General features: G+C 46.5%; 1 protein-coding gene across 2 annotated transcripts in view; it reads right to left on the minus strand.

Moving 5' to 3' along the window:
• PAQR3 (progestin and adipoQ receptor family member 3) overlaps positions 1–23,603 on the minus strand; it is a 51,269-nt gene that overhangs the window by 4,773 nt on the left and 22,893 nt on the right. The gene's annotated exons all lie outside the window — the stretch shown is intronic.

The following is a 23,603-nucleotide window of genomic DNA, read 5'->3' on the forward strand; positions in this document are numbered from 1 at the left end:
CCCCCACCTTCACCCCAGAAATACCCTGCAAGTCCCCTAGCAATAGAATTGGGGCTATATACACCCACTATTTTTCCTACTGCCATATAGTGCCATTGTCTGACTGGGAATTCAAAGAATATATTGGGGTTATAAATACCTTCAAGTCCTGCCACTGCCATATAGTGCCATTGTCTGACTGGGAATGCAAAGAATATATTGGGGTTATAAATACCTTCAAGTCCTGCCACTGCCATATAGTGCCATTGTCTGACTGGGAATTCAAAGAATATATTGGGGTTACGTGCACCCACAATTTTTGCTACTGGTATATAGTGCCAGTTTCTGAGTGGAAATTCCCCAAATAATTTGGGGATTCATTCACCCTACATCTCAGGCTCTTGCCATATTCACCCAGGTTGTCAGTGCTGCACCAGCTCGTTCCCAGACAGCTCGGCCCGAAAAACACATTACCTATATAGAGGATTTGGACAATGAAGACAACATGTTCTAAATCTAATGTCTGCACCTTCTCCAGAATTAAAATAAAGGCAGCGTTTAACTTTCAAATAGCACTGCACAAAGGAAGATCTTATCAGCTTGTCTCATGACATGCTACTAAAAAGTGTCATTTGTGTATCTTAATGTAAATATAGTTGTATAAGCTTTTTGGGTTTTAGGCACTGCCAAGTTATTTATTACCACCCGCTCCCTTATAATGATGATGACGCCAAAGTCACTGTGGGTGTTCAGAGCTCGAGCTCACAGCTTTGGTTGACATTTGTCTTGCTCTCTGTCGGTACCAGCTGTCTTTTTGGATACGGTAAAGTTATGTTGACTTTATTAAAAGCTATAGAAGCTTTAGCCAGGTTGTGACGGTGTGTAACCCTAACAACACTAAGTGGGATACACATTAATAGTCAGTCTATGTACGCTAAACGTATCACTGAAGTAATTTTTTTCCCCTCTCCCCTAATATAAGAAAGGAACAGACATTAGACCTAGGCCGGGGTTTGAGGCTTGTAAAAATCCAGTATTATTTGTTCTTCATGATGTGAAATATGTGTTGAAAAGCAACCCAAGATGAAGTCAGCCATGTGTGCCAGTGTGTTACTTGGCATGCCTTTGCTGGCCCCAACTGTAAGGGTCACTCTCCATTTCCTCCATTTTCCACTCCCCTTCACACCATTTGTGGTGAAGCAATGGGATGCACTGAAGTGCACCCTCTAGCCTCGTGTGGGACAGGGACATCAGATGCCACTCCAACCCCCTCGTCTTCCTCCGCCAGCCAACGGTGTGAAGATGAGAGGAGTGTGCTCTGAATGTTTTCTGCCTAGCAGAGGCTAGTTCTCACTTACGAAAATGGCCCCACTTTGACCTGTATATCAGGCACAATGGTGTAGGTTTCAAAGAAACATGGCACCAACAAGTTGAAAAACGTGGGCCATGCGTGGACCGTGTTTGAGTCTGGCAAGCTCCAGATCTGCTACCAGGTTCCAGCCATTATCACAGGCGCAAAAATGCCAGGCCCCAGGTGTAGCAGGGAAAAAAAAATGCCATCTCAGCCAGGATGGCATCCCTGACCTCGGAGGCACTGTGCTGACTGTCCCCCAAGCTGATCAGTTTCAGCACGGCCTGCTGACATCTCCCCACGCCAGTGTTAGAGCGTTTGCCGCTAGTAGCTGGGGTGGAGGTTGCAGCATCGTAGGGTTTCAGTCTACTCCTGCCATGAATTTTGGCCTGGGAGAGGAGATAGGCCACCCCAGTTTGCACCCGGGGACCAGACTCCACCACATTCACCCTGCCTGTCATTAAAGATAAGCACTGCAGCATCCCTGACCACAGTCGCTTGTCCATGTGTCGGTGGTCAAGTGGACCTTGCAGCAAAGCGCAGAGCTCTGGGCCCGACTGATGTTATGGGACACATGCAGGCGCAAGGCAGGGACAGCACACCAAGAGAAGTAGTAACGGCTAGGCCCAGCATAGGGAGGTGCCCCAGCTGCCATCTGCTGACGGAAGGCCTGGGTATCCAGAAGCATAAACAAACACCAACATCTCCAGGGCCAGCAGTTTATCGATGAGGCTGTTAAAGGCTTGGGCATGGGGGTGGGTTGTGTTGTACTTCTGCCTGCAATGAAAAGCTTGGGAGATGTGGAGTGGCTGGGAAGAGGCGCATGATGGTGCAGGTCAAAAGGGCGCATGAGGGTGAACTCCCCAATGTGTCAGAGATAGGTGTGTAGGTGTCCTTGCATCATATACTTGCACCATACTTGGCTTTGGAAGTTAATTTTGTGCCAAAAAGTGGTTAAGACAGCGATACCTCAGCTACTCCCGTTACACTGTCTATTGACAACTCCAGCCCTGAAATTACCACCTTTGGAAGTGGACCACCACTTCTAAGATCCCAAAGGAAGTAGGCAAGAGATGTGCAGTGCAGAAAAAAAGATGAAAAAATAAGTGTAGGCAGTAGAGCACAGAGGGATCGGAGAGGACAGAGCTGGTGTCGGCCAGGTATTCCCACAACATGCGCCTATACTTGTCCCTCCTGGTGACACTAGGCCCCTGAGTGGCAGTAATTTGTCCGGGGGGGGGGGGGCATTAACGTGTTCCAGACCTAGGAATAAGTCTTCCAACAGGGTAGAGTTTTGCATGCCTTTGCTTCTACCCAGTTTTTGCTGCTTAGCTTCCCTCCACATCTACACTGCTTTAGCCCCTAAACATCACCCCAGTTTATGCCTTTGCTTCTACCCTGTTTTTTTGTTGAATTAGCTTCCCTCCACATCTACACTGCTTTAGCCCCTAGACATCACCCCTGTCCATGTGGGGTCGGTGGCCTCATCATCCACCAACTTCTCTTCCAATTGCGCACTGCCCCCTTACTGCAAACCGCACATGACCACAGCTTGCCCTGATGGCAACTGTGTCTCATGATCCCCACTGAGGTCCAGACAAGTCGGTGGCGGGTCCAAAACCCCAAAATTGGAAGGAAATGGCGGATGCTGCAGTATTTCTAACACCTGTTCCTGGTGCTCGGGCCTGGTCTGTGTTGTACCCTGCACCCTGCTTAACGCAGCTGCCATATCCGGAGTTGTGCTGAGCGCATGCTAATGTTTCGTGTCCAGTGCAATGGATGGGATTTCACATAAGTCTGCCACCCATGGCCACTCATGGTTGAGCAACTGAGGGAGTTGACTTTGACGAACTCGAGGGTTTTGGAGTTGGAACTACATCAAAGGTCTGTGCTGCTCACACACTCTGCTCAACACATGATATGTTTAGTGCCAGCAGTGTGGAGATGTCGCACAACAGCCGTTGTTCCAGCAGGTACAGGCGTTGTAGGAGTGCATAGAGGCTAGCAGTGGCAACTATAGACTTTAAAAACTATCCGCACAAGCGCCACACTTTACCAGTAGCTCAGGAACATTGGGGTACCTTTTTAAAAAGATTAGCAGCAATGAGTTAAAAACGTGGCCCAGGCATGGAATATGTTGCAGGCTGCCAAGCTACAGAGCCGATCCCAGGTTACAGCCATTATCACACATGACAACATGCCTGGGCCCAGGTGCAGTGGCAAAAACCACATTGCCGTCTCATCGAGGATGGCATGACTCACTTTGTAGGCAGTGTGCTGTCTGGCCCCCAAGCTGATGAGCTTCAGCACGGCCCGCTGACGTCTCCCCACACCAGTGTTGCAGCGTTTCCAGCTCGTAGCTGGGGTCAATCTAACAGCGGAGGAGGAGGAGGGTGGTGTTTCAGCCCTCCTCCCAGGAATGTTTTGTGGGGAGACAAGTCAGGAAAATTCTTGAAACAGGGGAGAGTTTTGCATCTTTGCCCTTGCTGCCTATGGATATCCCTTTGCCTCTAGCCACCATTTTCCCTGCTTTGCTTGCCTCCACATCCACACTGCTTTTGCCCCTACACATTACCCCTATCCATGCCTGTGCCTCTAGCCATAACTCTGCCACCCATGGAAACTCATGGTGCAGAAAGTGAGGGAGCTGACTCTGAGGAACCCTTGGGTTTTGTAGCTGGTACTCCATCAAAGGTCTCTGCTGCTCACACACCCTGCTCAACATACGGTATCTAGGGTTTGAGCGTGTGGTGACCTCGCACAACAGTAGGTGCTTCAGGCAGATGTAGGCCTTGCTGGAGTGTATTGCGGCTAGCTCCAGGTACTGTAGACTTGGGAAAGTGGGTGTCCAAGTGCCCCACTTTCACCCTTATCTCTGCTAATTTGGGGTATGTTTTTAAAAATCGTTGCACCACTAGATTGAACACGTGGACCAGGCATGGAACATGTTGGAGGCTGGCAAGCTCCAGAGCCCTCCAACAAGACAAAAAAGCCTGGCCCCAGGGGCAGCGGGGATAAACAAATTGCCATCTCATCCAGGATGGCATCCCTGACCTCAGAGGCAGTGTGCTGTCCATCCCCCAAGCTGATGAGCTTCAGCCCGGCCTGCTGACGTCTCCCCACACCAGTGTTGCTGCGTTTCCAGCTCGTAGCTGGGGTCAATCTAACAGCGGAGGAGGAGGGTGGTGTTACAGCCCTCCTCCCAGGAATGTTGTGTGGGGAGACAAGTCAGTCTACCACATTTTGCGACCCGGTCCATGCCTCAAGTACATTCAACCACTGTGCCAAGATTAAAAGTTAGCGTCCCTGTCCGCATGCACTTGTCCATTCATAGCTGGTCACGTGGAACTTTTGGGCAAAGCGCTGAACTTAGGGACCGCCTCATGTTTGGGGAAAAGTGCTGGTGTGGACGGCACAGTGAGGTGGCGCAGTAGCCAGCAGGCCCAAAAAGGGCAGAGTGTCCACAAGCCGGGACCCCAACATCTCCTGGGCCAGAATTTTTGAGATGAGGCCGTTGAAGCCTTGGGCATGTGGGTGGGTTGTGCTGTACTTTAGCCTGGAATGAAAGGCCTGGGAGATGGGGAGTCGCATTGCAAAGTGTGTAAACCACACTCAGTTTGTCCTCGACCTATACATTTAGAAATTATCTCCCCCAGCGAGGAACGTGGCCTCGATGGGGGAATTTTTCTAAGGAAGCTAGAAAAGAGGGCATCTTGGGCCTTGCTGGCTCAGGCCTAGCTTCTGTCATGCAGCTGTCTTCTGCCTCTGGACATCCCTTTGCCTCTAACCACCTTTTTCCCTGCTTAGCTCGCCTCCACATCCACACTGCTTTTGCCCCTAGACATCACCCCAGTCCATGCCTTAGCTTGTACCCCCAGTTTTTGCTGCTTAGCTTGCCTCCACATCCACACTGCTTTTGCCCCTAGACATCACCCCAGTCCATGCCTTAGCTTGTACCCCCAGTTTTTGCTGCTTAGCTTGCCTCCACATCCACACTGCTTTTGCCCCTAGACATCATCCCTATCCATGCCTCTTCCCCTAGCCATAACTCTGCCACCCCTGGAAACTCATGGTGCAGAAACTTTGGGAGCTGACTTTGAGGAACCCTTGGGTTTTGTAGATGGAACTCCATCAAAGGTCTGTGCAGCTCACACACCCTGCTCAAGATATGGTATTGTAGGGTTTCAGCGTGCGTGAATGACGGACAACAGCCTGTGTTTGGACAGATGTAGGCCTTGCTAGAGTGTTTTTAGGCTAGCAGCGACTCCTGTACACTTGCAAAAGTGGGCGCACAAGCGCCGCATTTTCAACAGTAGCTTCGGTACATTTGGGTATGTTTTCAAAAAACGTTGCACCACTAGGTTAGACGTGGGCCAAACATGGAACGTGTTGGTGGCTGGCAAGCTCCAGAGCCGCTACCAGGTTCCAGCCATTATCACAGGCGTAAAAATGCCAGGCCCCAGGTGTAGCAGGGAAAAAAAAATGCCATCTCAGCCAGGATGGCAACCCTGACCTCGGAGGCACTGTGCTGTCTGTCCCCCAAGCTGATGAGCTTCAGCACTGCCTGCTGACGTCTCCCCACACCAGTGTTTTAGCGTTTGCCGCTAGTAGCTGGGGTGGAGGTTGCAGCGTCGTAGGGTTTCAGTCTACTCCTGCCATGAATTTTGGCCTGGGAGAGGAGATAGGGTACCTCAGTTTGCACCCCGGGACCAGACTCCACCACATTCACCCTGCCTGTCCTTAAAGATAAGCAGCATCCCTGACCACAGGCGCTTGTCCAAGTGTCGGTGGTCAAGTGGACCTTGCAGCAAAGCGCGGAACTAAGGGCCCAACTGATGTTGAGTGACACGTGCTGGTGCAAGGCGGGACGCCACACCGGGAGAAGTTGTGACGGCTAGGGACGGCATAGTGAGGTGCCACAGTTGCCATCAGGTCCGGGAAGGCGGGAGTTTCAACAAGCCGGAACGCCAACATCTCCTGGGCCAGCAGTTTAGCGATGTTGGCGTTCTAGGCTTGCGTGGGTGGGTGGTTAGTGGTGTATTTCTGCCGGCGCTCCAATGTCTGAGAGATGGTGGGTTGTTGTAAAGAAGCGCCTGATGGTGCCTTTGATGGTGCAGGAGAAGGAGATAAGACAGAAACAGGAGAGGATGAAGGAGAAGTCAACAAAGTGGCGGAGGCAAATGAAGTGATGTCCTGGCTCGTCCTCTGGAGTGCATCGCCAGCACTGTGAGCAGAGGCAGTGGCATGAACGGCGGGCGACGTTTGTCCTGCAATTGCTGCCTGCCACTGATTCCAGTGCTTGGATTCCAAATGACGGTGCATTGAAGTGGTGGACAGGTTGCTCTTCTCAGGGCCCCTACTCGATTTCGAGAGGCAAATTGTGTAGACGACACTATATCTGTCCTCGGCGCATTCCTTGAAAAAACTCTACACCTTCGAGAAACGTGCCCTCGATGGGGGAGTTTTTCTGGGCTGGGTACAAAAGGGAACATCTTCGGACATTCCGGGTCTGGCCTGGCTTCGGCAAAGCAGCTGACCTCTGCCTCTGGACATGTCTCTGCCTCTAGCTACCCTTTTTGGTGCTGCACCTGCCTCAACATCCACACTACTTTCCCAGCTTGACATCCGCCTTGTCCAGGTGGGGTCGGTGTCCTCGTCGTCCACCACCTCGTCTTCCAACTCCTGTCTCGCCTCCTCCTCCTGCACAATGCGCATGTCAACTGGCTGCCCTGACAGCAACTGCGTCTCATCGTCGTCGATGAGGGTGGGTTGCTGGTCATCCGCCACCAAATCGACCGGAGATGGAGGAGACTCTAGTGTTTGAGCATCTGGACACAGATACTCGTCTGTTAGGTCCGTGGAATCGCGAAATGGAGGGGCAGGTTGCGGTACAGTCAAAGGAAGGGAGAACAGCTCTGGGGAGCAGGGACAGTTGGGGTTATTGTTCTGGGAAGATTGGGAATTTTGGGTGGAAGGAGGACAAGACTGTTGGGTAAGAGGAGGTAGAGGCTGACTGGCTGGTGGACAATGTGCTTTAAGCGTTATCCGACAGCCATTGCAAGACCTGTTCCTGGTTCTCGGGCCTACTAAGGCTACTAAGGTTAATGTTGAACTTTTGTGCAAAGTGCAGAACTTAGGGCTTGCCTGATGTTAAGGGACACACGCTGGTACAAGGCTCAACTCACCCTAAGTGCCAAAAACACTGCTGGTGCAAGGCTCTACTCATGCCAAGGGCCTCAATCTCTGCTGGTAGCTCAGCTTAAGGTCCTGTAACTTTGTTTGGAAGGGCTCATGTTAAGGGCTAGAAAAGTGAATTTTGGAAGGTCTTACCACATCTCACACACATACACACACATACACACACACACACACACACACTCAAAATGACAGTTAAGGGTGAGGGCTTTTGGATTTCCCATTGTCTATTCTATCCGTGGTTGTCATGGGGAACGTGATTTAAAGGGGTGGTTGTTACTGTTTGTTGAGCTTAAATTGGGGTTTGTGTTCATCCATTTGGGGAGTAAAGAAGGTTTCCAGGTATTTTGCCACTTTGATAGAGGTTTTTTGGAATGTGTAAAGTGTGTAGTTGTTAGGCTGTGATGTTGGGGTAATAGAGGGTCCTTGGTGTGTTAGATGCCCCCAGACATGCTTCCCCTGCTGTCCCAGTGTCATTCCAGAGGTGTTGGCATCATTTCCTGGGGTGTCATAGTGGACTTGGTGACCCTCCAGACACAGATTTGGGTTTCCCCCTTAACGAGTATATGTTCCCCATAGACTATAATGGGGTTCGAAACCCGTTCGAACACACGAACAGTGAGCGGCTGTTCTAATCGAATTTCGAACCTCGAACATTTTAGTGTTCGCTCATCTCTAATAAGGAATTATATTCATAGCATACCCATTATCTTTTGTGATTGCTTGCAGAATGCACTTTACATAAATTATTTTATAATGTCTTTAGTTATATAATTCACTTTTTCCCTACCACATCTGTATGTGGCTATATCCACAAGAACTAATGGAAGATATTGATAATGCTGTCTGAAATTGGGATCCATTGTTGTCCTTCATTATCCAGAGCAGTTTTTCTATAGTTTTAAGTGTGTTTGTTATATGATATGAAGAACCAGAAAAAAAAAAAAAAAAAAACTTTAAGATTTTAGGTATAGCTAAATACAGTCCTATGAAAAAGTTTGGGCACCCCTATTAATCTTAATCATTTTTAGTTCTAAATATTTTGGTGTTTGCAGCAGCCATTTCAGTTTGATATATCTAATAACTGATAGACACAGTAATATTTCAGGATTGAAATGAGGTTTATTGTACTAACAGAAAATGTGCAATATGCATTAAACCAAAATTTGACCGGTGCAAAAGTATGGGCACCTCAACAGAAAAGTGACAATAATATTTAGTAGTTCCTCCTTTTGCAAAGATAACAGCCTCTAGTCGCTTCCTGTAGCTTTTAATCAGTTCCTGGATCCTGGATGAAGGTATTTTGGACCATTCCTCTTTACAAAACAGTTCAAGTTCAGTTAAGTTTGATGGTCGCCGAGCATGGACAGCCCGCTTCAAATCATCCCACAGATGTTCAATGATATTCAGGTCTGGGGACTGGGATGGCCATTCCAGAACATTGTAATTGTTCCTCTGCATGAATGCCTGAGTCAATTTGGAGCGGTGTTATGGATCATTGTCTTGCTGAAATATCCATCCCCGGCGTAACTTCAACTTCGTCACTGATTCTTGAACATTATTCTCAAGAATCTGCTGATACATTGGCCACACAGCCCCAAAGCATGATGGAACCTCCACCAAATTTTACAGTGGGTAGCAAGTCTTTTTCTTGGAATGCTGTTTTTTTGGACACCATGCATAACACCTTTTTGTATGACCAAACAACTCAATCTTTGTTTCATCAGTCCACAGGACCTTCTTCCAAAATGAAGCTGGCTTGTCCAAATGTGCTTTTGCATACCTCAGGCGACTCTGTTTGTGGCGTGCTTGCAGAAACGGCTTCTTTCTCATCACTCTCCCATACAGCTTCTCCTTGTGCAAAGTGCGCTGTATTGTTGACCGATGCACAGTGACACCATCTGCAGCAAGATGATGCTGCAGCTCTTTGGAGGTGGTCTGTGGATTGTCCTTGACTGTTCTCACCATTCTTCTTCTCTGCCTTTCTGATATTTTTCTTGGCCTGCCACTTCTGGGCTTAGCAAGAACTGTCCCTGTGGTCTTCCATTTCCTTACTATGTTCCTCACAGTGGAAACTGACAGGTTAAATCTCTGAGACAACTTTTTGTATCCTTCCCCTGAACAACTCTGTTTAACAATCTTTGTTTTCAGATCATTTGAGAGCAGGTTGTCCATGCTCAGCGACCATCAAACTTAACTGAACTTGAATTGTTTTGTAAAGAGGCATGGTCCAAAATACCTTCATCCAGGATCCAGGAACTGATTAAAAGCTACAGGAAGCGACTAGAGGCTGTTATCTTTGCAAAAGGAGGATCTACTAAATATTAATGTCACTTTTCTGTTGAGGTGCCCATACTTTTGCATCGGTCAAATTTTGGTTTAATGCATATTGCACATTTTCTGTTAGTACAATAAAACTCATTTCAATCCTGAAATATTACTGTGTCCATCAGTTATTAGATATATCAAACTGAAATGGCTGTTGCAAACACCAAAATATTTAGAACTAAAAATGTTTAAGATTAATAGGGGTGCCCAAACTTTTTCATAGGACTGTATATTACTTCGACTGCTAAAGCAACACTGAACATAGAAAATACAAGATCATAAAAAAATAAATAAATAATATCCTTATTTGGGTCTAATAAGGTACTTAAGGTAAAGCCTTAGGGACTGGTCCCATGGTGTGTGCCAATATACATGAGCCTTTGGGAAGTAGAATAACTTTAACCAAGTTAATAAGGCCTGGAACAGACAGTGGGAGTGTCTTCCATGCCTTACATTTAGATTCCACATAGCCTAGCAGTGTATAGAGAGTATTTGTAATATACACTGTGATATTTAAATTCATCAACTACCAGGAGATTATGAAAAGTCATGAGTCAGTCAGGACTCCAACGAGGCATCAGAGATGATTTACTCCAATTAACAGACAGACCAGAAAAGGGGCCAGTCTTCCAATATCTAAATATCCCTAGGTCACCATATATAAACTAATTTAGCCCTCCCTCTTACCTAGAGCTATCCCCTGGAAAACTGGACCTGCCAATGGCTCTACTGCCAGAGTGAAACAAGGGGCAGGCCACAACCTGGGTTGGAAGAAAAAAAAAACAAAAACAAAAAAACCCCAGAACACTGATAATTAACCGACAGGTTCACTTTAGGATTTTTATATAGGGTTGATGCCCACTGTACAAATTTCAGTCCTATACTGAACCAGCGAACACCATCAGCAGCGAAGTCCACAGAATCAAAGATCTTGGCTGCATCTGGGGAGGCCAATGCCCATTGCTCCCCTCTAGCCACAACAATCTGTGCTCTCCTATTGTTATCAGTGGTACTTTTGCCTGGAATGATGTCCGACTGATCAGGATGGACTTTGTTAAGAATATGAATTGATGCATGTGAACCAAATCAAAATCAAATCAAATCAAAAAAATGCTTTATTGGCACGTCCGAATAGGTATTTGGCATTGCCAAAGCTAGTAAAGTGGGTGGGTGGGTGGGGGGGGAGTTGGGTTGGGTGGGTGGTGGGTATGAAGGGGGGGGTTCGGTTATAACAGTCCATGGAGTCTCATCTTCCTCTTCGTTGGTGACTGCTAAATGGGGAGGTGGGGGTGGGTGGGGCAGGTGTTTTGGGATAAATATAACAGTCCATGGAGTCTCATCTTCCTCTTGTTTGGTGACAGCTGGACACGTATTGGGCAGCGATCTCCACAGTGGCCTCTTCTTCTCCCAGTAGGATGTAGAGTTTCCTCTTCTCGTCTGCAGATATGAAGTCTGGGATGTGGGCAGAGAGTCTTTGGTAGTAGACGGCCCTCATAGCTGAGTATTTGGTGCAGTGTAGCAGGAAGTGGGTCTCGTCTTCTAGGGCCCCCTGGTCACAGTGCTGGCACAGTCTCTTCTCCCGTGGCTTGTACGTCTGTCTGTATCGCCCCGTCTCTACCTCTAGGTTGTGGGCGCTCAGTCTGTATCGGCTCAGGGTCTGTCTGTGCTTGGGGTGGCGTATTCTCTCCAGGTAGGTGGCCATGGTGTAGTCCCTTTGTAGGGATTGGTACACGGTGAGTTTCTTGGAGTTATTTATTTCGTTTCTCCATTCTTCAATGTACCGCTCTCTGTTTGCCTCTGTGGTCGCCTTTATTTCGGCCTTGGTTATCATCTGTTGGAGTTTTTGGTTTGGTGGTTGGCTGCTGTTTGGTTGTTGAATGTCTGGTTTGCTCAGGTGGCTTAGCCATGCTTGGTGGTGGTAGGAGTCAGGCTTGCTCCCCTGGATGTGTGCCTGGAAAGCTAGCGCCCTCTTCTGTATGGTGAGCCATAGGGGGAGTCTGCCTAGCTCTGCCCTGCAGGCTATGTTGGTGGTGTTGCGATGGACATGTAGCAGGTATTTGCAGAACTCCAGGTGGAAGTTCTCTGTTGGGCTGGAATCCCACCTTGACTGGTCTGGGTAGGTGGCTGGGCCCCAAACCTCACTGCCATAGAGAAGGATCGGGGAGATGACAGCGTCAAATATCTTCATCCAGACCCTCACCGGTGGTTTGAGGTGGTACAGTTGTCTTCTGATGGCGTAGAAGGTTCTGCAGGCTTTTGCTTTCAGGGTTTCTATTGCTGCTTTGAAGCTTCCTGATTGGCTGAGCTCCAGCCCCAGGTAGGTGTAGCTGTTGGTTTTCTCCAGTGTGGAGCCGTTCAGTGTGAATTGTGAGGTGGTGGAGGCTTTATTGTGGCCCTTCTTCTGGAATACCATGATTTTGGTCTTCTTCTGGTTGATGGGTAGGGCCCATGTGGTGCTGAATTTTTCCAGCACTGACAGGCTTTCTTGGAGGTCTTTCTCGGTGGGGGCCAGGAGTAGGAGGTCATCGGCGTATAGCAGGAACTTCACCTCTCGATTGTTCAGGGTGAGGCCTGGGGTTGGTGAGGCCTCCAGGGCTGTAGCCAGTTCATTGATATAGATGTTGAAGAGCGTTGGGCTCAGGCTACAGCCTTGTCTGACCCCTCGGGCCTGTTGGAAGTATGCTGTCCTTTTCCCATTCACCTTCACACTGCACTGGTTTCCGGTGTAGGAGCTCTTGATGACGTCGTACGTTCTTCCTCCTATTCCACTCTCTAGGAGTTTTAGAAGTAGGCCTGGGTGCCATACTGAATCAAACGCCTTCTTAAAGTCCACGAAGCAGGCGAATATCTTGCCTCTTCTGGTGTTGTGGACGTGCGTCTTGATGAGGCTGTGCAGGGTGTAGATATGGTCTGTGGTGCGGTGGTTTGGCATGAACCCTGCTTGGCTCTTGCTGAGGACCCCGTGTTGTGTGAGGAAGGTGAGGATTCTGTTATTGATGATGCTGTTGAACAGTTTCCCTAGCGTGCTGCTGACGCAGATCCCTCTGTAGTTGTTGGGGTCATATTGGTCCCCATTCTTGTAGATGGGGGTTATGAGCCCTTTGTTCCAGTCTTCGGGGAAGTGTCCAGCATTGAGCACGAGGGTGAATAGCTTTGCCAGTGCCGCGTGTATTGCTGGAGGGCTGTATTTGATCATCTCTGGTAGGATGCCGTCAGGGCCACTGGCCTTTTTGCCTTTCACCACGGCAATTCTTTCCTGTATATCTTTTATGGTGATTGGCGAGTCCAGAGGGTTCTGGAAGTCTTTGATGACTTTCTCCATGTCCCTCAGTTTGGTGATTATCTGTTGCTGTTCTGGAGTTAGTTCTTCTTCTGGGATGTTTTTGTAGAGACCTCTGAAGTAGTTGAGCCAGATATTGCCATTTTGGATGTGGAGAGAGTTTCTCTTGGGCTTTGTGCCCATGTGGTGCCAGGTCTCCCAGAATGAGCTGTCCTGGAGGGAGTCCTCTAGTTGCTCAATTTTGTGGGAGAGGTATCTCTGTTTCTTCTCTCTGAGGGTGCCCTTGTATTGCTTGCATAGATTGCTGTAGGCTTCCCTCACCTCCTTGTTGTTGGGGTCCCTGTGTTTTTGGTTGGAGGCTGTTCTTAGGGTATGGCGTAGTGCTTTGCAGTCGCTGTCGAACCATTTGTGGGACTGTTTGTTGGTTTGTCTTATGGGTTTGGTTCGTTTCAGGCCTGCTAGTTCTGCTGTGGTCTGTAGGATGTACTTGAGATCCTTCACAGCTCTGGTGACTCCCTGTTGGTCTGGCTGATAGTTGTTTGTATGGAAGTTTGTGAGCAGTGTCTTGATTTCGGGTCGGTTGGTTGCGTTGCTATATTCTATGGCCTGGTGGTTGGCCCATTTGAAATGTCTTGGTAGGTTGTAGAGGCCGGACTGTTGGGGCTCATGTATGGGTGTTTTGTTCCTGGTTCTCATGTATAGTAGGATCTGGTTGTGGTCTGATAGATGGGAGTCAGGTGCGATTGTGAAGTCTTCAATGTCTGACAGGTCTGCGTCTGTAATGGCATAGTCCACCACGCTGTTGCCCACTTGAGAGTTTAGTGTGAAGCGTCCTCTGGGATCGCCTGTGGTACGTCCGTTTATTATGTACAGTCCTAGGCTTCGGCACATGTTCAGCAGTTGTCTCCCACTCTTGTTGACAATTCTGTCTTGGCTGTTTCTTCTTGTCTGTGTGGGTTCTGGGTGGTGGATCTCACTACCGTGCGTATGTGGGTTGTCGTCAGGAGGCAGGTAGTCTAACTCTGTGCCTGTCCTTGCATTCAGGTCTCCGCATATTAGTACTCTGCCTTTGGGTTGGAAGTGGACAGCTTCCCTTTGTAGGACCTCGTAAGTGTCGGGGTCGTGGTAGGGGGACCCTGGTGGGGGCATATATACTGCACAGAGATAGATGTCCTGCTGGCCGCTGAGGATGGAGCTGCTTATTTTTATCCATATGTGATTAGTTCCACGTTTGGTAGCTTTTACGTGTTCTTTGAGCTCCTCCTTGTACCATATTAGTATGCCTCCTGAGTGGCGGCCATGTTTGGTGGTCTTATTTTTCTGGGCGGGCACTGAGAATTCCTTGTAGCCCATGGGTGTTAGGGACTCGTCATCTGCCCGGGTCCATGTCTCTAGGAGGATTTGAATGTCTATGTTTTTTAGTCTGTCTATGAAGTCTGGATCTTTTGATTTAGATCCAAAGGCTGAGGCGTTCAGCCCTTGTATGTTCCAACTACTGATAGTTAGTGATTTCATCTTCAGTGTGTAAACCTTGTAATGAGCTGTCCTGCAGAGGACGGGCTGGGTTCTTGGTTGGTTGCAGTGTGGCCAGGTATTGGTTTATGTGCATTGCTGTTGTGGCCATTGTAGTGACCGCATGCTCTATTCTCTTTATTGTCTCTATGTTGGTGCTCTGGGTTGCTCTGGTTGGCTTTTTCTTGATAGGTGGCATCTTTGGGGGGTTCTGTCTTGGATATTGGCGGTTGTCGGGTATTATTTCCATGGTTCTTTGTCTTGTTTGTTGTCTAGGCCCGGGGGCTCTGTTGAGCACTAAATCTTTGAATTCCTTCGCTAGGAGGCTGACGCCATGTTTATTGAGGTGTTTGTCATCATATAGGTAACGCTTATCTATGGAGGGGTGTTGTGCCAGGGTGATGCCTGATGTTTGTCTGATTCTGGTCGCCAGCTCTTTGTTGATCCCCATGATGGTAGCTTCAGAGATGTCTTCTCGTGGGAGCAGAGATGACAGGATGATACTACTGTCTGGGAACTGTTGCTTTGCTTTCTCTGCTAGTTGGACCAGTTGGCCCGCTGTCTGTTGGGGCTGGTCAGTGAGATCTTCTGTGCCTGTGTGTATGACAATGTGTTTCGGGGTAGTGAAGAAAGGCTTGCAAATGACGGTATTGGCTTTTTCAATGGTTGGGCTGTGGATTTTCTTGACTCTTTGCCGTGGGAAGAGCTTTCTTGTATTAATGTACTTGCCATTGGAGTCTATGATCAGGACTATATCTGGGTTTGAGGTTCTCGTTGTTTGGGTTCTCTCTGGCTCTATGTCTGGGGTGATGGGCAGTTCTGGGCTTTCTTGTGATGTGTGAGGCATTTCTGGCTTATTGATACCTTGATCAGAGTCTGTTGTGTTTTCCTCCCCCTCTTCCTTAGATCTTATCTCTTGTGTCTGTAGTTTCAGGCCTGATAACTCTTCCTTTACTTCTGTGATTTCTTGTAGGCACTGCGTCATTTTATCCCACAGCTTGACATTCTCTTGCTGGCAGGCTGCTATCTCTTTTCTCAGATTTGTGTTTTCCTGGATAAGTTTGTGGATGGCTTTTGTGTCGCCATTTGTGCTGGACAGTTCGTTGACATTACAGTTTCTGTTATAATTGTGTTTATAGATAGTAAAATCTCTCTCCAGCCGGGATACAATCTCTGTGAGGGACTCTACTGAGAGGTGTGAGGAGTCGGGGGAGGGCTTGCTGGCTTGTGTCTGTGTACTGGCAGTGTTGGGGGATGTCACGGGTAATTCACCTGAGTCAGTGGGTGATCCTGTGTCTGTGCCCCTTTTTAGTTGTGCCTGATTCTTGATTTCTGGGAATTTTTCTATATATTGGTGAAGCCTATCTTCTCTTCCTTGAATCATTAAAGTCCCATTATTAAAAATGGTTGTTGTGAGAATCACTTCGCCGGCCCCTTGTGGGTTTTTTATTCTGATTGTTATTTTGCCTGTATCCGCCTCTTCTGTTGTTGTACTCTTGTAGCAGTCACATATTGCATGCTGCCAGGCTCTTATATAATCGGTGTGCATAATGAGGTTAGTCATTCTTTGGTTTGATGTGTAATCAGCAAACAGGGTCTCAGCATGGGCTTTGAGGAGAACTTTCTTTGCATTTTTCTTTTCATTGGCACTCATGTTATCAGGGTATGTAATCTGTAGAGTGGCCTGCCCCCCACTGTGTACAGAGACAGTGCTCTTCGCATAACAGTCAATGTCCTCTGTTGGCTGCATTGCTTCTTTCACACCTTCTGGGATGCCTGACCCCCTGCTGTGCTGGGACCTTGTCCTAGGTTCTGTTTTATCCATGGCTATGGAGCTCATACTAGGTTCATCTAAGAATTCCATATTATAATCTCCCAGGTTCCCAAAATCTGAGGGTGTCCCCGATTTCCTTATTTCTGAGGGATAATCTACTTGCTTATGGGATTAGCCAAGTGATGGCCCTACCTTCTGTGATGTGGGATCCTGGGGTCAGATGTGATGTTCCTGTTGCATTCAGCCAGTCTGAGGTCTGTAGGAATCTTCTCTTGTATTTTAAAATCCTTTTTCTGTTCTTATTTCATTTTTCTCTTGGGATGTTTTTAGTCTCGCTTAGTTATGTCTTCCATGGAGCCGATATTTCCTGGTTTTCGTCTTGCAGGTAGCTCAATTACAAGGTTTTACTTTGATGAAAGTCAGGAGCTCATGTTGGGAGATGCTTACACTCCAGTAGTCAGTAGTCAGGATTTTTGTTAATTTATCATCTCAATTTGTAATGAAATGGGTCTATAAGATGCACATTCCAAATGTTTCTTGTTTGGCTTCAAAAGTACTATTGTTGCTTCATATAACAAGTCTAAAAGAGTAAACCTGTCAAGGACAGCTTTAACCATCTCCAGGAGCAGGGGGAACAAGTTGTTTAGAGTACCTAAGATACACCTCTAATTGGAGTCCATCTCAACATGGAGATTTTCTCTTGGCTGTATCAAACATTGCTTGCTCTCTTTCAAAGTAATGTCCGAATCAAAAAAATTGTTGTGCATTGTTTGTTAATTGGAGAAAGGATTCCTCATCTAGGTAGCTAACAAATCCCCCTTGGGAGCAAGCAAACTGGGTAGAGTCATTCATAAAACTCCAGGGCCCTCATCAGATCCTCTTGATCAGATGTGCAAGTTTCGGCCTCCTTTACTTTTGAACATTGTGAAAGTATTGTCTGATCAGTCTAAGCTCCACTTTAATCTTATCAATCTTCCCCATAAGGTTAGTGTTGTTTGTAGTTACTTCATTAAGAAGTTGGTCAGAGATCTAAGTTAGAGTAAATTTGGGCTGTTGTGTGATGTAGTGGCTCTATAGACTGATGCAGGGGGGGAGGAGAAGGTACTGAAGGTCTGGTGAGACCCTGCATTTAGTCATGGTCTCTAATTGTCTCACTTTATAATATTTAGTCTGGCACAAGGTAATCTCGACAGAGCGGTCAAGATTAGTAGCACATAATAGTAGCTACATAAGTCACAGGAGTGGGCTAGTCTGCAGTAGTCAGTAGTTTAGTGGAAAAGAAACATCAGTATATTATCGCTTCTCAAAGCACCAGTCCAGTCTAGTGTACAGATGCTTGAAGCAACAGGTACTGAGTTACCAGTGAATCCAGTACAGGATGGGGAACACAGAAGACGTACAGCTCCCAGCACCAGGTGTGTCCCACCGACCAGATGCTTGTGCTTGTTGGCGGATCAAACAAGCCGCTTTATTACTAGCCTTTCTATAGTACAGCCTTTCTGTGTGCCTTTATGTTGCTTCAGGTCATGGAGGTTTGTGGGTATTGATTTAAGCACAGTTCACTTAACCCCTTCCCGCCGATGGCACTTTTTGACTTCCTGACCAAGCTCGATTTTTCAAAACTGACATGTGTCACTTTATGTGGCAATAACTTTGGAACGCTTTAACTTACCAAAGTGATTTTAAGATTGTTTTTTCGGAACACATTGTACTTCATGTTAGTGGTAAATTTTGGTTGATATGTTTTGTGTTTAATTATAAAAAAAATTGGAAATTTGGTGGAAATTTTGAAAAATATGCATTTTATAAAGTTTGAAATTATGTACATTACATACAGATAGTCAGACCGCTTAACAGGAATTAATACAAAATGGAGGTGAAATTTTCAAATTTGAATTTATTTTACTAATATTTTCGTTTAGCCCTAGAATTTGCACATTCACAAGGGGTTAAAGGAGAAAACGCACCCACAATTTGTTAGGCAAGTTCTCCCGACTACCATAGTACCCCACTTGTGGGTGTAAACTAATATATGGACGCACAGCGAGACGCAGGAGGGAAGGCGCGCCAAAGAGCTTTTAGAGGGCAGATCTGGCTGTGATCAGTTTCAGGAACCATGTCGCATTTACAAAGCCCTTGAGGAGTCAAAACAAAGGAAACCTCTAGAAAGTGACCCCATTTTGAAAACCGCACCCCTCAAAGAATTTATCAAGTGATGTAGTGAGCATTAGTAACCCAGAAGTGAATATGTAAGCTGTGCGGAGTAAATTGGGCACACCAAATCCCATTCTATTTTCCCACTAGCTCCTATGACGCGGACGGGGAAGAGGGGCATTCTGGGGGATCAGCGCTGGTGTCTTCTCTCTCATAAGCTCTAAATATGGGGGGTCCCCTGAAAACGCTCGCACCGCTTACACATTTCCTTCTAGTCCCAGCCACTTATGTCCTAATGATTTGGCGACTTTTGGGGTTTTTGTTTTCACATTGTACAAGCTAGATTTTTATTTTTATTTTCTGGCAATGTGGCCATATGAGGGCTTGGTGTTTGCGGTATTAGATGTACTTTTCAATGCCACCATTTTGGGGCCTGTAACTTATTGACTACATTTTATTAACTCTTTCTGGGTGGGATGTAAAAGGAAACATCAATTCTGGCATTGCTTTTTAGCATTTTTTTTCCCGTGCAGCATACAGCATAAGTAACATGTTACCTTTATTCTGCGGGTCGGTACGGTTACGGCGATACCTCATTTACAGTGGGGCAAAAAAGTATTTAGTCAGTCACCGATAGTGCAAGTTCCACCACTTAAAAAGATGAGAGGCGTGTGTAATTTACATCATAGGTAGACCTCAACTATGAGAGACAAAATGAGAAAACAAATCCAGAAAATCACATTGTCTGATTTTGTAAGAATTTATTTGCAAATTATGGTGGAAAATAAGTATTTGGTCACCTACAAACAATCAAGATTTCTGGCTCTCACAGACCTGTAACTTCTTCTTTAAGAGTCTCCTCTTTCCTCCACTCATTACCTGTAGTAATAGCACCTGTTTAAACTTGTTATTAGTATAAAAAGACACCTGTGCACACCCTCAAACAGTCAGACTCCAAACCCCACTATGGTGAAGACCAAAGAGCTGTCAAAGGACACCAGAAACAAAATTGTAGCCCTGCACCAGGCTGGGAAGACTGAATCTGCAATAGGCAACCAGCTTGGATTGAAGAAATCAACTGTGGGAGCAATAATTAGAAAATGGAAGACATACAAGACCACTGATAATCTCCCTCGATCTGGGGTTCCACGCAAAATTCCCCCCGTGGGGTCAAAATGATCACAAGAACGGTGAGCAAAAATCCCAGAACCACGCGGGGGGACCTAGTGAATGAACTGCAGAGAGCTGGGACCAATGTTACAAAGCCTACCATCAGTAACACACTACGCTGCCAGGGACTCAGATCCTGCAGTGCCAGACGTGTCCCACTGCTTAAGCCAGTACATGTCCGGGCCCGTCTGAAGTTTGCTAGAGAGCATTTAGATGATCCAGAAGAGTATTGGGAGAATGTCCTATGGTCTGATGAAACCAAACTGGAACTGTTTGGTAGAAACACAACTTTTCGTGTTTGGAGGAAAAAGAATACTGAGTTTCATCCATCAAACACCATACCTACTGTAAAGCATGGGGGTGGAAACATCATGCTTTGGGGCTGTTTCTCTGCAAAGGGGCCAGGACGACTGATCCGGGTACATGAAAGAATGAATGGGGCCATTTATCATGAGATTTTGAGTGCAAACCTCCTTCCATCAGCAAGGGCATTGAAGATGAAACGTGGCTGGGTCTTTCAACATGACAATGATCCAAAGCACACCGCCAGGGCAACGAAGGAGTGGCTTTGTAAGAAGCATTTCAAGGTCCTGGAGTGGCCTAGCCAGTCTCCAGATCTCAACCCTATAGAAAACCTTTGGAGGGAGTTGAAAGTCCGTGTTGCCAAGCGACAGCCCCAAAACATCACTGCTCTAGAGGAGATCTGCAGGGAAGAATGGGCCAACATACCAACAACAGTGTGTGCCAACCTTGTGAAGAGTTACAGAAAACGTTTGACCTCTGTCATTGCCAACAAAGGATATATAACAAAGTATTAAAATGAAATTTTGTTACTGACCAAATACTTATTTTCCACCATAATTTGCAAATAAATTCTTACAAAATCAGACAATGTGATTTTCTGGATTTGTTTTCTCATTTTGTCTCTCATAGTTGAGGTCTACCTATGATGTAAATTACAGACGCCTCTCATCTTTTTAAGTGGTGGAACTTGCACTATTGGTGACTGACTAAATACTTTTTTGCCTCACTGTATATGATTTTTTTAATGCGTTGCTATTTGTGCAGAATAGAATTCAATTCAGGGAAAAAAAATCTATTGTTTTTGCATCGCCATCTTCTGAAAGGCATAACGTTTTTATTTTTCGCTAGACAGAGCTGGTTGAGGGCTTATTTTTTGCGGGAAGACCTTCTTTTTATTGGTACCATTTTGGTTTTCATCTGACCATTTGATTACTTTTTACTCAACATTTTGTAAGGGAAAGGTGGTGAATAATCATTATTTTGTGCGGTTTTCTACGTTTTTTTTTTTTACGACATTCGCCGTTCGGGTTAAATGTTTTAATTTATTGTTCAGGTTATTACGGACGCGGCGATACCAAATATGTAATGTTTTTTTCTATTTTTCTTTATTTTACATAATAAAATTTTATATGGGGGAAAAAGGGATTTTTGGGGCTTTATTTATAATTTATTTTAAACTTATTTAAACTTTTTTATTTTGACTTTTTTTTCACTTTTTTTTTCTGTCCCCATGGGGGATTGAAGCAGTGATCGGCTGATCACTGCTTCAATAGAGATACGCTGCAATACACGTGTTACACGTGTATTGCAGTGTATAGGAAGCTGTCAGCCTGTGTAGACGCACAGGCTGACAGCTTCATTTACGGCAGGATCGGCCAGGTGCGAGGACGGGGTAAGTGAAGGGGCAGGCCCGGGGTCACTGATCAGACCCCGGGCTGCCCCCTACGAACACCTGCACCCCCCGAAACCGGCGCGGGGGGTGTCGATCGGCACCATATGACATTGTAACCCCGGAGGTGCTGGTGGTCATGTTGATCACCGGCATCTCAGGGGTTAACACCCACGATCGGACCCGGTTCCGACCGCGGGTGTTACGGGGCATTGTCAGCCGTGTATTACGGCTGACACCCGCTGTGCATGGTGCGCACACAGTTTCTGTGTGTGCACCATGCATCCGCAGTAATAGTACGGCGGTTTGCGGGAAGCCCTTCCCTGCAGCGCCGTACTATTACGGCGAATGTCAGGAAGGGGTTAAGGTCCTGCCACAACACTTCAATTGGTTTGAGGTCGGGAATTTGACTGGGTCAATGGAACACCAGATTATTTTCTTTTTAAAGCCACTCTGTTGTAGAATTACTTCTCTTCTTTGGTTCTTGGTCATTATGCTGTTGCGTGACCCAAATTTGGCCAAGCTTTAACGGATGGATAGATGGCCTCACATATGACTACAGAATACACTGGTATACAGAGTTCAAGGTCAGCTCAATGACTGGTCCTGTGGTTGCAGAACAAGCCCAAATCATCAGCCCTTGACATTTCGTATGAGGAGTGTGTGTTTTTGCCAAGATGTAGCTTTGTACATTATAGAGAAACATCTCCACTTTGGTCTGTCCAAAGGACATTGTTCCAGAAATCTTATGGCTTGTTCAGATACAACTTTGTAACCTTAAGCCATGTCAGGACATATATAGATATAGCACGTTAACATGATTGGCAGATCTACTTAGCACAAGCCGCCTTCAAAGATGCAATCAGATATATTCATTTAAATTGCTGGGCAGCTCTTTCCTCCCATTTCCCCTGCCCCCTTCCCTGTGGTCTACAATATAAACAAATTTTAATATTATATATATATATATATATATATATATATATATTGGAAGCGCCACTGCTGACAGCTGAACCATTGCCAGCAATAGCAGCGAGGGTCCCATTATGTTGCCATAGTACAGGAATAGTTTTTATTTTATATTATAGATTATAGATAGATATTTAAAAAAAAAAAAAATAAGTTAGCTCTGGCAATAAATTCACATCAATCACAGAAGCGCTTCAATTGATGGGCAGTTTCTAATTAAGACATTTACACTAAAGTCACGTTAAATGCTACAACAGACATCTTAAAATAAATTTGTCAAATATACTTTCTGTATCAATTCCTCATAGTTCTCTAGAGCTCTGCTTGCGGTCATTCATTCTGCTTCAGTGGATTTAAAAAAAATAAATAAAAAAAAAATCAGTTTAGTAGGGCTGGCCAATTACCGTATTTTTCGGACTATAAGACGCACTTTTTTCCCCCAAAATTTGGGGGGAAAAGAAGGGTGCGTCTTATAGTCTGAATGTGGCGCCTGGCATCCGCTGTAATAGAGAGGCGGAAGCCGGCAAGTGATAGACGCCGGGGCCTGAGACATCGCTGCGCTCCTCTGCCCTGCATGAAGCCAGCAGCGGCAGGGGCGATGCTACGGTATTCCGCTCCTCCGTCCCCCCGCCGCTGGCTTCATGCAGGGCAGAGGAGCGCAGCGATGTCTCAGGCCCCGGCACCTGTGATGGCTTCTATCCCTCCCCGGCATCCGCCTCTCTAGTACAGCGGATGCCGGGTCAGTATCGGTGGCCTCTTCTCCCCCGGGGCCGGTCCCCACCGGCCCCGTACCTGTGACGTTGCAGGCCGGCTCCTGCGCGGCGATATCGCAGGAGCCGACCTGTTCGGGTGACAGCCGGGAGCCTAATGAGGCTCCCAGGCCTGTCACGGCTATATATTAGTATTGCGGCTGGGTCTATGACCAGCCGTAATACTAATAGACAGAATGTCCCATAGACGGCAATACAGTTGTATTGCCGTCTATGGGACTTGCAATCAAGTGACCGCAGGTTCAAGCCCCCGGGGGGGAATAAAATAGTAAAAAAAAAAGCTTTAAAAATATATAATAAAAATATAAAATAAATAAAAGTTCTAAATCACCTCCTGTTTTTTTTTCAATACAAGGTGATCTAAGAAATAGACATTCCCCAAAATGGTATAACTAAAAAGTACATCTGGCCCCGCAAAAAAAAAACGC

The sequence above is a fragment of the Leptodactylus fuscus genome, chromosome 1, assembly GCF_031893055.1.
Source record: "Leptodactylus fuscus isolate aLepFus1 chromosome 1, aLepFus1.hap2, whole genome shotgun sequence".
NCBI lineage: Eukaryota > Metazoa > Chordata > Amphibia > Anura > Leptodactylidae > Leptodactylus > Leptodactylus fuscus.